The sequence below is a fragment of the Melospiza melodia genome, chromosome 8 (genome assembly GCF_035770615.1).
Source record: "Melospiza melodia melodia isolate bMelMel2 chromosome 8, bMelMel2.pri, whole genome shotgun sequence".
In the NCBI taxonomy this organism is placed as follows: Eukaryota; Metazoa; Chordata; class Aves; order Passeriformes; family Passerellidae; genus Melospiza; species Melospiza melodia.
The window spans coordinates 3,587,501-3,597,057 of record NC_086201.1 but is presented as its reverse complement, the minus strand read 5'-3'; positions in this window follow the sequence as shown (position 1 = coordinate 3,597,057).

The window sequence follows — 9,557 nt, the reverse complement described above, 5'->3', positions numbered from 1 at the left end:
CAGACATCCAGCAGCCCAGCTGGAGACACTGCTCTGCTCAGGTTGCCAAACAAACAGACAATTGGATAAAATCTGGGGGCAGAAAAAAGTGGCTCCATTTGGAGTAACAAGGTCATCCTGGTTCAGCAGCACGATTTCCTGCAGCAGCGGGTCTGGCAACAGCAGCCACCCCTCACAGCTCCAGGCAGTGCTACCTGTGCCCTTCTGGAGGCCACCCATCTTCCCTCTCACAGAGTTATTCAAATAAAAGACTTCTGGCATAACATTCCTACCTCTCCCCTTTAACACACATGTCTGCTTTGGAAAAGCGTCCCTGATGTGCTGCTGGTTATAGCACAGACACAATGCACAATAGATCATCCCCTGGACTCTGCAGAAATTAAAGAGTAATGGCTTTAGACTGAAAGAAAGTGGGTTTGGAATAGATATTAGGGAGAAATTCTTCCCTGTAAAGGTGGTGAGACTCTGGAAGAAGTTGCCCAGAGAAGCCGTGGCTGCCCCTGGATCCCTGGAAGTGTCCAGGGCCAGGTTGGATGGGGCTTGGAGCAACCTGGGATAGGGGAAGGTGTCCCTGCCCATGGCAGGGGTGGAATGAGATGAGCTTTAAGGATCCTTTCCAACTTAAACCATTCTGTGATTCTGTGATTTGCTTTAGGTGAGGAGCTTTACACACACAAGTGAGGGTTTTGGCTCTGCGCTCCTCCCACAGGTCATCCTCCTGCTCCCAAACAGTAATTTGACAGCCACGTACCATGACTTCAGTAACACAGAAAACAGCATTGCATTTCCTCAAGCAGCTTAACACTGTTTAATTGTGCTAATTTAACCCAGGTGGTCTCTGCAGCAGCTTTTGCCTTAGGCCTGAAGAGAAGCAGGGAGGGGAAAGCAGTGAATTTGCCACATTTGTGCATGGCAAGAGCTCAGAAACCCCAGTCGAGACGTGAAGAAACGCAGCGTAGCATTTGCGTGCTTCGTAACAGCTCCTGCAGCATCAGGGGAAGGGAAGCATCCTCCTCTCCATGGTGATGCCAGCCAGAGCACTGGGGAACACCCAAGGTGCTGATGGAGGGGATAAAAAGTCCTGTCGAGGCTGGGGCTGTAAACAAAGCAGACAGAGTCTGCGAAGATTGTGTTCAGAGCATGGCTTTGGATAACAGGATGCGTTTTCCGGGCAATGCAAATATCAGACAATTTGTAACAGTGTTTTACTGCCTTTGTTGTGGGGGAAAAAGAAAATGCCCATTAGCAACCTGCCCCTATTCACCTGAACCATTTTTAACTAAAGAAAAGGCGTGCAGGAGAGGTTTCCACCTGCCCAGGACAAGGCATTGATCTCCAGCACCTGAAACCAGAGAAATTTTGCTTGCCATACAAGAATGGATAGGATCAGAGTCATTATAGGGTGGATATAGGCTTGCCAGTGGTGGTCACTGTTTCCTAATGATATTGGAAGTGGCTTTTTAATCCTGCCATCCTTTCTCTATGAACAGAAGAATTTGATGTCAGGTGTAAGTGGAGGGAAATCACACACCAGGGCTGAGCCTCTCCTTCCCCATCCTCAGGTCTCAGGGGCATGTGGATTTTGTGAGATGGGAAGCTCTTGGATTACTCCTTTCTCTCCTGTCTTCAAAGGTGAATAAATGACTTGCATTTAAACACAGACATAGCCAATATTCCAGGTTTCAACACAGGAAGACGATGGGAACTCTTGGTAGAACTCTATTTCTAGCATCTGGAAAGTCATAGGAGACACAGAGTGCAAGAAAACATGCAAACATCATTAGTGAGGAAAAATAATTTCCATTTTGCTAACCCAGATTCCATAGGTGATGGAGGGTTTTTTAAAGCCTAACTATCCCTTTAAGAATGGCTAGAAACACCCGTCAGAGGCTTGTAATGAAATAACATTATTTATCAGTATTAAATATAGATAAACAAAAATGAGAAACAGACTTAATTGAAACCCTCTGTGAAATCTGGCTAATCAGTTTTCATTTCCAGGAGGCTTTAACTTATGTTATTTAATTTATTATTTATCTGCTCTATTTTGATATTGCTTTTCAGCCACAGCGCTGGGCTTTGGGCTCTTTAGAAACGTATGGGGAGAGGCTGGAAGTATCACCCTGACTTCAATGAGTCCAGCACTTCACCCATATTTGATTCTTGCTAAGGCTTTGATAAACTTAATGATCACACAAGGGTTGCCCTAACTTCACTGCTGGCACCAATCTTGGGTCCAGGCACGCTGCAGTGTATTTTCTTGACCACCAGAGTGATTTTCATTTTGGATCCAGTTTTACCTCCATCCCATGCAAACACGGTGCCATTTCACTTTATTTCTTTAATTTATAGGCATCAAAGTTGCTGAATCAGGAAACTGAGGTTATAGCTGTTGAAGAAACTAATCCCACATCGTGACAAACTGCTTCTTCGGCAGATTTTCTCTTGTTCCTCATTCTGAGTCATTGTAACACGTTTTAAAGGCCAGAGTTACACATGAAGCCTCTTGATGGTGAGAGCTGAGCCCTTTCTTGTGGTTTCTGGAGGCAGACAACCCCCGGCCTGTGTCTCTACTGGTTGCCAGTAGCAAATGAGGTTTAATTCGCATCTCGGTGCTTCCTGTGTCACTGGAGCGTGTGACATTGCCCACCAGAACTGAGAGTGAAGTGGTAAAATATGACTGTGTTAATTGAATTCTAATTAGCCCGACAGTGCTACTCATCTCTGCTGAAGTGCAGCTCGCTGGGATTCCACCACTTCATGGAGAGGAAGGGGAAAAGAAGGGAAATCCCAGGATTGGGGAGCGGGGGGACAAATTGTTGGACCTGGGTAGAACAGATTAAACTTTTTGTGGTTAGCTCTGGTAGCAATCGGGCCTGTGCTTCCCCAAAAATCAAAACTTCAAAGTGTCTGTGGCATTCTGGGTGGTGGTTGGGGGAAGGAGAGCATCATTATCTTGTTAAGATGCACTTCTGGACCTATCCATTTGGGCAAATATTTTCTGCACCCCCAAAAATCACAATCTGCAGTTGTGTGCACAAATTTAGCCTCACAATATACCTTGAAGATAAGGAAGTCTGTTGATCCCCATTTTACAGGCTGGAGTCATTAAATGATTTGTCCAGAGTCACGATGGAAAATCCCAGCAGAAGCAGAGAGGAGCCATGGGTCTGCAGTGCTCCTCTCCAGCTCAACACAGAAACCTTACAACACTTAAGGAATTATTAAAATGTTAAATGAGTTGAAATGAAAGACTCTGTCCAGAGCTGGAGCCATCATTTGGATTATTGACTCAGTTCTTTGAAAAATACACAACCGTGGCAGTATTATGAGTGCAATTACAGCCAATGGAGAATTCTCAAATGAAGGGCAAATCAAAAGGAAACCATCTATGTTTTATGTTTCTGTGGTTGCTTCCATCTCAACAGCGATACAGGGCATGCCTGTGCATACATATCTCAGACATATGTTGATTTTTGTGCTTGTCAGCGAGCTGGGCTCTGGGGGAATTCTCCTGCAGGGGTTATGCTGAGATAGAGTGAGAAACGGCAAATGGCTCATGGGCTTTAAGATCTCCTATTTCTCCTTGAGATGGGAGAGAAATGCCTGCCCTTATCGTCTTCCACCCACCCTCATCCTCCTTTCACACCCAGAGTTTTCCATCCTTTTCCTCCTCAGGAGCACTCAGGAACAAATTGTTCAGGATGGAGGGAGGTGGGCCCAGATGTGACCACCTGCTGCATGTGCCTTTCTTCTCATGGGCTTTTAAAAAGGCACTTCATATTTTAAAGAGGAGGAGTAAGAGCCAGTGGCCTTTGGTGTTGCTGAGCACTGACACAGCTGGAGCTGCCCGGGGGTGGCGGGGTGTTATTTTTTACAGGTTGGCAACCAGACGCTTGTTGCAATGATATTCTTTTTTTTTTTTTCTCCCTTCCAGAGATTGCCTGAGTGTAGATGTGCCAACACGGGTTCTGGTTTTACCACAGCTAATTCTCTTATTTCAAAGAGCGGAAATATCCTCGGACAAATCTGCTTTGTCAAGGTTGAAAACGTTCCACACCACAGATGGTGACCATAAGGTGCAAGTGAGTTTTCAGCTGAACTGGTGACACCCTACCCATTTGCTTCACTGCTGAAGATTTTAAAACTAGTTTTTGTTATGAGAAGCTGAGCGAGATATTGCTCTCCAAATGTCTCTTCCTCCTGTTAGCTCCTCACTTCCATATTCATGGCACTCCTGCTGCTACTAGCACTGCCATGCGTAGCACCTACTGCAAATTGTCCAGTTCCTGTTGTTAGGATGGCAGTTCCCTTTGGTTTTTGAAAAATTCATTAAACGAGGGGGTGGAAGGGGCAGCGCAGCCCTGATATGGTCCAGCACCCTATTGTAGGAGATATTTTTCCCCCAGGTGTGTTCCTGCAGGACAGCTCGCTGGGGCTGTAACCAGATGAGTACCTCTACTTTTATGCAGTGGCAGTGGGTTCTATTTAGATGATCAGATGTGTTGCAGCACAAAAAAAAACCCCACCAAAATTCTGTGTGCAGGGATATTGTGGGGAGTTTCCCAGCAATGCTCTGGGGATTTTCAGGCCCTTCGAACACGATGTGAGATTTTTCTTATGGACTGAATAGAGCCTCGGTGGGAATGGTGATGGCAGCTTACAATAATTGGTACCATGCTTTTCTGATTCCTCTTAACTGAGGGGTTTTATATCAATATGAGAGAAACCCACCTGTGGTTGGCAGTCTTGGTTGCTGTATCTAATTTTTCCCCTTTGTAAATTCCCCGATTTCATTGTCATGCCTCTGTTACTATTTTGTGGTGCAGTCATTGGTCCTCACTTCTCTTTTGTCACTGACTAATTCCTTTCCCAAAGAAAAATTAAGTTTAAAGTTGGGAGAGATAATGGCTGGCTTGGTCCAGACACAACAAAAAAAATGCAAGTCTAAAAGGAAACCTGATTCTGTCTCTGGCAAACTGAAACAAAAAGTAAAAGCCAGTGGTGAGGTTTTCTCTCCCCAGGAAGCTCACCTTCTTTTTTCTTTGCCTTTCTTAAACTAGCTGATTTCAGGAGGGGTTTGCTAGCAGAAGAGCAGCAGGCTGGGGACATAAATTACTTTGACTTCATAAGGAAGTGGTGTTAAGTATTAAATGTGCTTTGGGGCAGCTCCTGTAATTCCTCATCCTCCTCACTTGTGCTACATCTTTTTCAGGTGAAAAGCTCTGTATACCTCATGTCACCATCATTCATGTTCATTCTCTAACTCATTTTGGGGTTAAATTCAGTGTAAGCAAATGCACAATGCCCAGATTGGACCTGCCACATGGCTCCCACAAAGAGAAGCTCAGAGGGTTCCTCTTCACTCTCCTCACTGTTGTCCCTGAATCTGAGTGATTTCTGCTCCTCTGACACCTCTCCATCCCATTTCCCTGCTGTGCCTCCAGGCCTTGCACCCCTTTTCCTGCCCTGCTCCATCTCTCTTTGGCTTCTCTGCCAGGGTGGCATTCCCATCCCCACATCACTCTCCATCTGCCTCCTCTCCTATCGCTTTCTATCAGTTTCCATCCTGCTCCCTTCTGTCTCCCATGACATCCCTTGTGTTTGTTGCATTAAGCATAATCTGCTGCACTTCTCCTTCAAGACCTACCATGGCTTTGCCTTCTTTACCTTTCATTTTCATTCATCTGTTGCCTTTATAATCAATTTCCAAGGTCTTTCTTTAAACTTTTTCATTCTGCTCCTCAATGGGTTGGGCTCAATGATCTTAAAGGTCTCTTCCAATCTGGTGATTCTGTGATTCTGTGGTTCAAATCTATCCTTTATTGGCGCTTGCAGAAGAGTTGACACTAATTTGGTCATACCTCTCACACTGACCCATTTGTCCCCTTATTTTCTTTCATGTGTCACTTGCCCTGGTTCTATCTGGTGTTCAGCTTTATCACAGTGTCTTAACACGTGCTGGGGTTTTCATATGAGTTTTGCTGCTACAGAAGGAGCATGACAGGGAAATAAAAACCACCAGATGTTCAGAAGAAGCTCACAATACTGAAGGATGGGACACATCTTTCTTCTGCTGGCTTCAGTGTGGGCAGCATTGAAGCCAGCAGGATTTTTCTCCCCAGTGCTGCTGTACATTATAGTAGCCCCGCTTGAGCCTTCTGCCCCTCAAATGCTTGCTCTTGCCAGATCAACAGCAAATTTTTAGCTCTTTTGGGGCCCACCTTCTTCAAGCTCATTAACATGATCTGGTCAGTGAAAAGAACCAATATGGTCTCTGCACATATTCAAAATAACCATATTAATATAAACTCTGAAAGTATTGTAAATAGGTGCTTCCGCTGCTTCAGGAGACACGCAAGTTATTTGCCATCCCTTATAAGGTGTGTAATTTAAATATTTTAAACCCTGAAATAAATTACTGATAATAAAATTCAACACTGTAATACTTCTTTGAATATTTTAAACCAGATATAAATTGTTCAATGAAGTTGATCTAGTCTTAGCATACTTTTCAAGAGATTTAATAGTGCATGATTTAAATGTATGATACTCTTCCGGTATATTGTATGGCAGATTACATAGATTTAAATAGTTCTGGTTGGGATGAAGGTTTCATAGCTCAGGGTTTCTGTAGTTTGACAGACACTTCTGCTGGTCCAGCAATAGTTTCTGTGCAGTGTCTGATGATCCTAATGTGAGGGAAGCTTAATTCCTATTCTGCAATTGTCAGCTGGCATAGCCGTGCACATTAAGCACGTTCTTCCAACATATATTTGTGACCAGTTTGAAGATGCTTTTTACATGGGGGAAGAATTAAATCTATATCCAATATATGTTACTAAAAACAATGTTAGTGCCATCTTTTGGGCAAGATTTTAAAGCACATAAGTCAAGAAATTTGATGGTCTAATTCCACAGTAAACATTCTTAAGACCATTTGCACAGCTCGTGCTTTCCAAGGGAATATGCTTAAGACAAATGAAAAAAGCTTTACAGTGCTTCTGCTGTGATGTTATTTTGGGTTGCAGAGCAGTCAGACAGTATTGGAAAGTAGGACTTTTTAATAGTGTGTGGTGGTGTCACTACTTCCAACTTCTGACTCATCAGTAACTATTGCATATTTCTCAAGTGGAGGATTTTTTCCAGTAACTTACTGTTCTGAATGAGTTTATAGTGAAACGCTGAGCCAATGTTAACTCTGAGTAAAACAACAGCTTTGATAGCATCTACATTCATTCAGCTTTTCTTTCTCCTTCACATATTCTTCAGCTCATCAGGAACTTATCCCTCGGACTATTGGTTCCTTTGAGAACTGAGCAGGCCACACGTCCCAAATAAAAATATTTTGGCTGTAAAATAGAGCTATCGCTTTGGTTGATAAAATGAAAAAATTGGGCTATCTCACCATTTATTTTTCTTAGGAAGAAATTCTTTACTCAGAGGGTGGTGAGGTACTCCTAGGGGATGTCCAGAGAAGTTGTGGATCCCTAGAAGTGTTCTAGGTGAGATTGGACAGGGCTTGGAGTCAAATGGTCCAGTAGAAGATGGCTGAAAGGTGATGGTCTTTAAGGTTCCTTGTGACCCAACCCATTCTAAGATTCTGTGAATTTCTAGAGTTGGTCTTAGACAATGGGCTCTCTTAGGAAAAACAGGACAGGTCCACTAAACCCAAATCTGATGGTTATCTATTCCTTTATTCTCTTACTGTCTAAAAATTACACCATACACTTCGTACCATCACACAGAATTTTATTATGGGTATACAAGAAGCGAATTTTCAGCTAAGGTTCAGTTAAGATCTTATAGCTGTTTTGGATTTCATTTTATTGGCTTTTATTAATGTACATATATTTTTACGTCTCTGCAGCTCAGAATTCAAACAAACAGCTCATTCTGTTTATTTAAGAGATTGCATCATCACACATCTGACAAATGCAGTTGCTGCATTTACAGCATCGTCGCACAGAGTGCATTTATTTGAACTTTCTCCCATGTACATGGGATCACACATTCAGATAAACACAGCTGTGTTTATTTCAGGCTGCACAACTCCAGATTGTGGATGAATGTCTACAGCCAGTGGACTCCACATACACTGTGCAGGATTTGCAAATCCTTATACCTGCATTTTTCGCCGTCTAAACATCCGAAGGCTCGCATCTCATTTAGAGCTGGTAGGAAAGGAGACTTTTTCAACATGTGCTTCAGTAATATTTGCTGAGTAGTTTATCGGGTAAAAATATTCAGTGATTTTTATTATGAGTTAATACCCACAGACCCATTTGTCTGGACACCTACGCACTAACGCCTTCATTCGTGTCTTGAACTTACAAACCATCGACTGCCGCGCTGGCTTGCTCACCAAGGCTTTGGTTTTGATTTTACTGTTCAGGCAACTAGCACTGCTCATGTGGACTGAAGTCAGTTGTTTAATGACTTCACTGTTTGCAGATTGCAGCCCAAAGATGTTTCTTTATTTGCAACGTGAATGAGCAAATCTATTCTTAACAGGGGAAAGAAAAGAGCAGCATTGTGTGGACACTGCAGTGGTTGGGGCTGTGACATTTTGCAGTTGCCATTGTGGTAATTAAAGCCTCAGTGATTCAAAGTCTTGAAATCACTGAGTAATCCCTCGGTGTTACTCATGTGCTGGAGTTGAGCTTAGGTGTAATTTTTTGCATTCTTTTGTAAGAATGCTGGAAAAAGCACATCTGACCCAAGAATGGCATCCTACCTTCAAACTCTCCTGCATCAAAACATGAGAGACTTCACCAAGAGCTGGGAATGCTCAGGTTTTGAGTTTAGAGCCAAAGTCCAACACAGGACTGAAATTGCAAAATGTACCTACATACTGAGATACTTCCTCCTAACACAGAAGGAAATAAAAAAGGTTGTATTAGCTAAGATCTGGTCAAGTGGGTGGCATCCCTTCCTGTGAGAGTGAGGGGGTTCAGTCTAGATGATCTTTAAGGTCCCTTCAATCCAAGCCATCCTATGATTTTATGAGGACCTGCTTTTACACCAATACATCAAATACATTTAGAAAAAAAAATCAGTTTATTTCCTCATCCCTACTCTGGCTTCTCTTTCAGAAGAAGAGTAAATGCCCACAAATAGGGATTCATAATAACTGTGTGTTCTGCACTCTGTGCCCAAGGCTTATGTTCTGCTGAACTGTGTTTCATGCAGATGCTAAGGGCAGGTGTGAGACAGAATGCAGATCCTCTCAATTGAGAATTCTTGGGCTTTTGGTGGATTAGAGAAAGTCATTCTCCAGGACAGCTTGGAAAATACTGCCTTCCTTATGTACAAAGAAACTCGAGAGAACCTCAAAGCTAAGCTCAAGACCAGGAGATGGCTGATGAATACTTACCACTGCAGGCATTCAACTAGAGTCTATTCTCCTCCTCTTCCTGAAGCCAGAACAAAAAATTAGTGACTTTTGATAATTCCTAGCCCTATATAGTGTTGGTAGGATAGCAGAAGATCCACAGAAATCTAGGTACCACGTAATGTAGAGCATGGACACCCACAGAAAGCACAGTGTGCCCTTT